We start from the raw sequence: 7,933 nt of genomic DNA, 5'->3' as shown, positions 1-7,933 counted from the left end.
CTGAGCACCATGTGAGCCCAGGTTGCACCCTGCACTTGTGGGAAACCCGTGATCTGAGCAAATCCAATCGCTCTTGCATCCTGGCTGTCTCACCTCCCCCCCACAGAATCAGGTGAATTGTACAATGTTGTGTGCCCTCCTGAGGATGGCATCCATGACCTCATGGATGCATTTGTGGGTGGAGGCTTGTGAGATCCCACAGAGGTCACTTTGGAGCCCTGAAAGGAGCCACTGATGTAAAAATTGGTCACCGCAGTCATTTTCACAGCCACAGGCAGTGGATGCCCTCCATGTCCACGTGGTGCCAAATCCTGCAGTAGCTGGCAGATGTGAGTGACTAAATCCCCGGACAAGTGCAGTCTTTGACGAAACTGGTTGTCAGTCATCTGAAGGAATGAAAGGTGGCAACTATAGGCCCTGGGTCTAGCTAGGCGCCGACCAGTGATGGTTCGCTGTGGCTCTTCATGCGGGAGATGCAGTTGCCTCTTATTCCAGAGGGTGCTGCTCCTCACTCTGCACAGCCAGGCACTTCCATCACTCTCTTCTCCATCGTCTCCACTCTCTGTACACCATGAGGCATACAGCTAGTTCACCAGGCTGCATGATCCTGATGTACTTTTCCTGTAGGATGAAAGCGACAGACACGTGGGTTATCTTGGATATACTTAAAACGTCTCTTGGTTAAGTCTGAAGGCCTCTTAGCTCATCCCGCTTGGATGGCCAGAGTTTAGTGTACTGCATGGCTGTCTGAAAGCCCACCCACCTCTGTCCCATTCCACCTGATCGATTGGTGACAGCTTTGCCCATTGGACTGCAGGCTGTGCTCTAAGCTCAGGCACAGGAATTCTCCTAACCCGCACTGTAAGGCTACACTGTTAGCTTGAATCATGTGGGAGACTGTTCCAAACCGGGATGGTGACATTGCAAGGGGCTGTGAGCGCCTCCAGCCGTGACTGCTCCACAGCCAGCTTTAGTGAGGAGATTGTACAATGTGCCCAGTCATCTAACTGTTCTTCAGTCTACTAAAATGCACATTAGTTTGCAGTTTGTGCCCAAGTGGTGGAAGGCTCTGGAGCGCTTGGTGGCACTTGCATGCCCAGAAGGAAAAACAGTATCAACTGGGAAATAAGAGTTCTGGTCCGAACTGGTCTTGTATACATTAACTGGAGCACCAGTAAAAATTGGGAAATAAGAGTACTGGTCCGAACTGTTTTTTCCTTCTGGATGTATTATGTTTACATATCCGTAGTACGACAAGCTTTTAGAGATTGATAAATACTTACATAGGCGCAGAGGTGGTTAAACAAAGTGCTTCGGTGACTGGCTGCAGTAACTGAACTAACAAAACAACATGGATTCTGCAATCCCATAATGCACTGGCTTGCAAAGTACAGCAAGCTAAACAAGGCATTCAATACATAACAGCATGTCTCTGCGTTGCTTTAGTGGGCAGATAAGCTAGAGGCTTGACTCCATGGATATCAATTTGGCTGCTCCTGAACTGTCTCAACTGCAGAGGAATGGTCACTTTATATAAAATTTCCCTAAAGCGTGGCCACTTCCCTCCCCCTACCCCGCATGTCCTTGTGCTCTACCTTCAACTGCAGGGCAGCTCTTGCCCGCACGCCTCCAACGCGCCTCAACTTTGAAGTCCAATAGGCGATCCAGGTGAGTGCTGCGCAATGTTGCTGTGCATTCACATCCGACTTCCCCTCAAAATGCAGCCCACCAGTTGCATGCCTTATATATGCTGTTGTGAAACACGTCGGTGTGCAATCATGCCGATGTTGGCAGATGATCCAGTGGGCGGGGGTGGGGTGGGGGGAGGTGATTCCAGCGGGCTGGCCTTATAATATGTTGATGTTTTACAATGAGGTTCCCAACATTGGATGGCAGAACGTCATGAAACCAATTTTTGACCTTCTCGCCATATTGTCCACTCACACCACCAAGCATGCCCGATGCTGGCAGGCATGGACAATTCCGCCCAATGTTGATAAAAGATTTCTATTTTTCAAAAATATAAATATTTTTCTGGTTTGATTTTGCAATTTCTCTTTAAATCAAACTGATGTTCAGTGTCACTATTATTCACATCATGCAACCTCTTAAATGGTCCCCAGTATTATAATTTATATTCTGTACTCATTTATGAACTGTTAAACTGTTCCAATTTATGTGATATCAAAAGTACAGATAAATTTAAATTTAGAAGTTACACAAAACCTAGCATAGATTTTGTCACTGGGTCAGTACTGCCCCAAAATAAAAGGCATTTAAGCCAAAAGAATAAATTTTCTTTAGAACTATAGAGAAGTTACAGCACAGAAGGAGGCCATTTTGCTCATCTTGTCCATGCCAGCCTGAGGACACCCAGGTGCCCTTTCTAATCCACCTTCCTTTACCTGGCCCATAGCCCTGCAGCTTACAGCACTTAAGGTGCATATCCAGGTACTTTTTAAAAGAGTTTAGAGTTTCTGCCTCTACCACCAACTTGGGCAGCGAATTCCAGACACCCACCACCCTCTGCATAAAAAAGTTCTTCCTTATGTCCCCCCCACACCTTCTGCCATTTATCTTGAATCTATGTCCCCTGGTTCTAGAATTCTCCACCAGGGGAAACAGTTTTATCCTGTCCACTCTATTTATTCCTCTCATAATTTTGTACATCTCAATCAAGTCACTTCTCAGCCTTCTTTGTTCTAAGGAAAATAGCCCCAACCTATCCAATCTCTCCTCGTAGCAACACTTTTCTAACCCTGGCAACATTCTTTTAAACCTCCTCTGCACTTTCTCCAGAGCTATTACGTCCTTCCTGTAATGTGGTGACCAGAACTGCACACAATACACCAGTTGTGGCCTCTCCAGTGTTTTATACAATTCCAACATTATATCCTTACTTTTATATTATATACCTCTGCCAATGAAGGAGAGCATTCCATATGCCTTCTTTACAATCATGCCTACTTTTCAAGATAGTAATTTTTATAATTTACCCAGTAAAACCAATCAGTTTTGAAAGTGGTGCTAGAACACAATTTTACTTAACAGTAAAAGGGAAAATAGCAAACTACCACTCAACATTCCAAAAATGGATAATATTCTAAGAAATTGACTTTTCTAATTCTGCAAACAAACCTGATCTGCCCTTTTTAACCTTCACATGATGTGCCCTGACCAAGAGTGAAATGTGATAAATATTTCCACAGGTGAGGTTGATGGAATAATGAAATAATTCTGGCGCAAATGTTAATCAACCTTATGAATAGAGACATTAATTATTTTTAATTAGGATTCAAATATAGTCCCTGAACACGTTTATGTCACCATAAGTGTGCTAATATGAAAAAAAAATCCAGGAGTCAAGTGAAAAAGGAGTTATCTCTGTTGATTAGAAATCACCTTTGGACGAATGATTACTTTCATAGTCTTAATAACCTTTACCCAGTTCTCTGAAATTACCTCCCTAAACCCCTCTGTATCCCCGCTTTCCTCTCCTCCTAAGAGCCTCCTTAAAACCCACCTTTTTGGCCAAGCTTTAGCATACCCTTCACATCTCCTAATGGCTTGGTATCCATTTTTGACATATTACACAATAGGTTATTTTCCTATGTTAAATAACATTGATGCAAGTTGTTGTCATTAGAGTGCTGTTTAGAAAATCTAGCCACATCATGGGGCTCATTGAAAAAGAAATTATGGTGTAAAGAGCCTAGCAGAGAGGTTGCGTCAGTATTGAGATATAACTGAACATTTTCAGCACAATGAAGACTTTAAAGCCTGGATATTTCATCCTCAAGGAGGGAATCACAAGTCAGGCTATTTCCCAATCTCACAATCCCACTTGCTACATGGTAGTCCCCATGCATGCTATTTTCATGACCATCTCTGGAAGCAAGCCTGAGACTGGAACTGAGGTGGGTGGATGTCAAGGCTGTCAGGTTAAAAGACCTGCTTCCATTCACTGGGACATTGGCCCAGTTATGTAAATGAGTGTTAGGTACCATAGCCCTCACCCTTCGCCCCTTAATCCACAATCCACCCTGGCCCAACCCCCACACCCCCTCCATATACCTCTTGCACCCTCCATATCCCCTCGAATCTCCCATTTCCAATCTATACCCCATGCCTCCTCCTTTGGCTCTTATGCATACCTTCATACCCACTCATGTAATATCCTCTAGGAACAGAACTCATGAGCCCTATAATAATACTGGAGAGTCTTTGAAAAGCTCATGAAACTGTCAACATAAACAAACAGCCATTCAAAAGCCTCTTCAAAATGCTTTATTCCTATTAATAGTCAAAAAAGCACACAGTCCTTTTCACAGCTACGTCTGTAACTCCTGCTGAGCTAAACCCATTTAGGGGCTTGGAACTCACTCAAACATTCATAACAAGGTTCCATTTCACAACTGAATAAACAAATCCTCCAGAGCTCAATACAATAGTCTTTGAAGTTGCATGAACAGATGATCATCTGTGATTTTTTTCAAAGGCTCAGCAGATGTTTGGACTTTAAATCAATGTAAAAATCAAAGCGTTGGGTCCAGATGACAAAGGAAAAGCTTAATCTCAATACTGTTGAACACAGAAGTGCACTTTATCCACACTGGATAAAGTGCACTAATCCACCTGAACACTTCCACAATGCTGGTTAATTTAATCATCACTTATCTTTTAAAAACAAAGCCCAATCATTAATCACTGTATTAAGAACATACAGTTTATAGTCATGTAATAGTCAAGTTTTTGAGACCAGTTATTTTAAAGTGAAAAATCATGAGATCAACTTTTACGTGAGATTGACTTTTACACGAGTATATACAGATATTTCGCTTATAAGACACCGTTACATTATGACGTGAAGTTGGCAACAACTTTTAAACTTACTTGTCAAAAGTTTTCTGACTCCAGACAATGCTTTCTCCTTGGTTCATAGCTCCTCTGAGGTGCTGTGAATCACAACTCCTGATAAATCAGCTCGAACTCCATGAAAATAGCAGCGGGTCTAAAATGTCCACCCTACAATGGAATAAGTAACACTGTGATTGCTGTGTGTGGACTCATTACCCGCATTCGTGCCCCGGGGCCATGAAATCCCTGCACACAGGGAATGGGGGTGGAAATCTGGGAATCAAGCCCTACCCACCCTTTTTAGATCCCTCCTGCCTTCATTCTGACAAGGACAGAGGCACAAAAATCTGACCCTAAGCCTCTGCACCTATTTTCCTGACGGGGAGGTTGTGACACTTAATGTGCTGAAGGTGTAGTCTACAGACCACCTGATAATGGCAAGGAGGTGGAAGAAAAAATAAGCAGGCAATTAGGGTATTGAGTACAAAACATAAAATAATGATCATGGGGGATTTCAACTACCCTGAGTTGATCAGAAGAGGTAGGTGGGGGGATAAGGGAATGGAGTTTACAGTACACTCTTCTAAGCCAATACGTAAAAGTCCAACAAGGGAAGATTCAGTATTGGATCTAATGATGGGGAATAAACCAAGGCAGATGAGAGAAAATCTAGGCAACAGTGTCCATAATATGCTTTAGGATAATGATAGAGAAGAACATTAGTAGGACGAACAGCAGGTTGGTAGATTGGAGAAAAGCAGATGTTGAAGGGCCGAGAATAGAATTTAGGAAAATGAAATAGGCAGCTATATTAGCAAACAACGATATAGGAAAACAATGGGAAACATTCAAAACAATGTTTAAACATATGCAAGAAATATAAATTTTGCTAAAAGAACAAACTAAATACAAGAGGGACTCCATGGGAAGAATTTTACGTTAGCGGGATTTTATGTTCCCGCTGTCGTCAATGAGATTTATAACAGCCCGCTGCATTTTACAGCCCTGTCCCCATCAAAACGGGGCTGTAAAATTCTGCTCCATGAGTGAATAAAGAAAGGGATTATTTGACTGCAAGCATACATTAAGCGCATAGGTAGCGTAGACGTGCATGATAAGAGATAAGTAAAAAACAATTAAGAAGGCAAAAAGGAACTATGAAAGTAAATTATTAAGAAAAGTAAAACAAAATATTAAAATATTTTACAGGCATGTCAATCAAAAAAGGAAGGCTGTGATGGGAATAGAACCAGGAAGGAATAGACAAGATAATACCACAGGTAATGATAGAGAGATTGCAAAAATATTGAATAATTATTTTGCTTCGATATTTAATGGAGATATGGAACAGGTAGACATGACATTGAATGATGAGATGAGTAATGAGGTAAGTGTATTTGAAGTGAAAAAGGGAATACGTTGAATAGAGTAAACAGACACAAATAGGATAAAGCCCCAGATCGGGATGAATGGCGTCCTTGTATTTGAAAAGAATCGGCGAAGGAGTTTGCAAAGGCATTTTTATTCATATTTAGTAATTCTTTAGAAAAGGGTATAGTGACAGAGGACTGGCAGATAGCGAATGTAATTCCTTTTTTAAGAAGGGTAACAGGACATGTCCAGGGAATTGTGACCAATCAGCTTAATATCAGCAGTAGGAAAAATAATTAATGGAATCCTTACAGAAGACAAGAATAAAAAAACATCATGAAATGAGAAATATAATAATGAATAGTCAGTATGAATTTCAAAAGGCAAAATCTTGCTTGACCAGCCATACTGAAATTTTTGAGGATATAGCATAGAGAGTAGAAAATGGTGATGCAGTAGATTAATTTATCTGAATTTTCAAAAGGCATTAAGATTCCCCACGGTAGGCTAATGAATACACTCGAGAATGTGGAGTTAGAGGACAAGTAGCAGAATAGATTGCCAGCTGGTTTCAAGACAGAAAGCAGAGACTGGTAAAGGGTAAGTGTTCAGGGGATGAATTTTATGTGGGGACATATTGCACGCCCCACCAGTAGAAAAGCCAGTTGGCAGCTCGCCAGCATTGTAAAGGCAGCCTCACAGTGTTAATAAGTTGGGGGTGGCCTTAACAAGGTGAGAGTGGGACTTCCACTCCTCAGAGACAGCAAGACCAATCCCCGAGAGCTAACAGCCAATCTGATTGGAACTTCAGTGGTGTTACAGGGGAGTCGCGAGAGAAGATCCATGAGTACTGGACTGAAAGGTAAGTCTGGAGCTTTTGGTCATGGAAGGATCAGGATCCCTAGCATGGAGGTGGGGCGGGAGGCTGGGGAGGGGGAGCGTGCAGGTGTCAGATTCCTGGTCAGAGGCCAGGAGGTGAGGCACAAAGTGGGGGGATGCAATCTTGGAAGGGGCACAGGTGAACCCCCCCCCCCCGCCCAAAAGGAGGTACCCCACTTTATTCTCGCCTTTTATCCAAGTTGGGAAAGAAATGGGTGGCCACTTTCCTTCTGCCATCTCCTGCCCAACATATTATGGCGGTGGAATTGGAAACAAGCCTTTAAATGATCTTCAATTGGCAACTTAAGGGCCTCAAGAGACCTAAGGTTTGGTGAGCTGGCTGACACCTCACCCACCCACTCTAATATGGGAGACAGCTCAGAGGTGGGCAGGAAGGAGATGTGGGCTAGCCACCTATTTTATTTTACATGCTGCCCCCAGCTACAAATATGCCAAAGGGGACTATAAAACTCCCCCCAGAGTAGCAGAAGATGGGGATTGGTGTTCCACAAGGATCAGTGCTGGGACCATTGCTGTTCAGAATTTACATTAACAATTTGGATTTTGGAATCAAAAAACACAATTGCTAAATTAGCGAATGACACCAAATAGGGGCAGATAGCCAATACTGAGGAGGACTGGAACAGATTATAAGAGGACATTTCTTAAACTTACAGATAGGCAAATGATTGGCAAATGAAGTTCAACACAAATAAGTGCGAGGTAGTTCTTCATTTTGTTATGAAGAATAGAGCGGTCACCAATTACTTGGAAGGTGCGAGTGTTAGGAACAATGTATAGCTTTAAGTTTCATTTATGTTTTGTG

This window comes from Carcharodon carcharias, chromosome 14, assembly GCF_017639515.1.
Source record: "Carcharodon carcharias isolate sCarCar2 chromosome 14, sCarCar2.pri, whole genome shotgun sequence".
In the NCBI taxonomy this organism is placed as follows: domain Eukaryota; kingdom Metazoa; phylum Chordata; class Chondrichthyes; order Lamniformes; family Lamnidae; genus Carcharodon; species Carcharodon carcharias.
Note: the sequence above shows the minus strand (reverse complement) of the source record.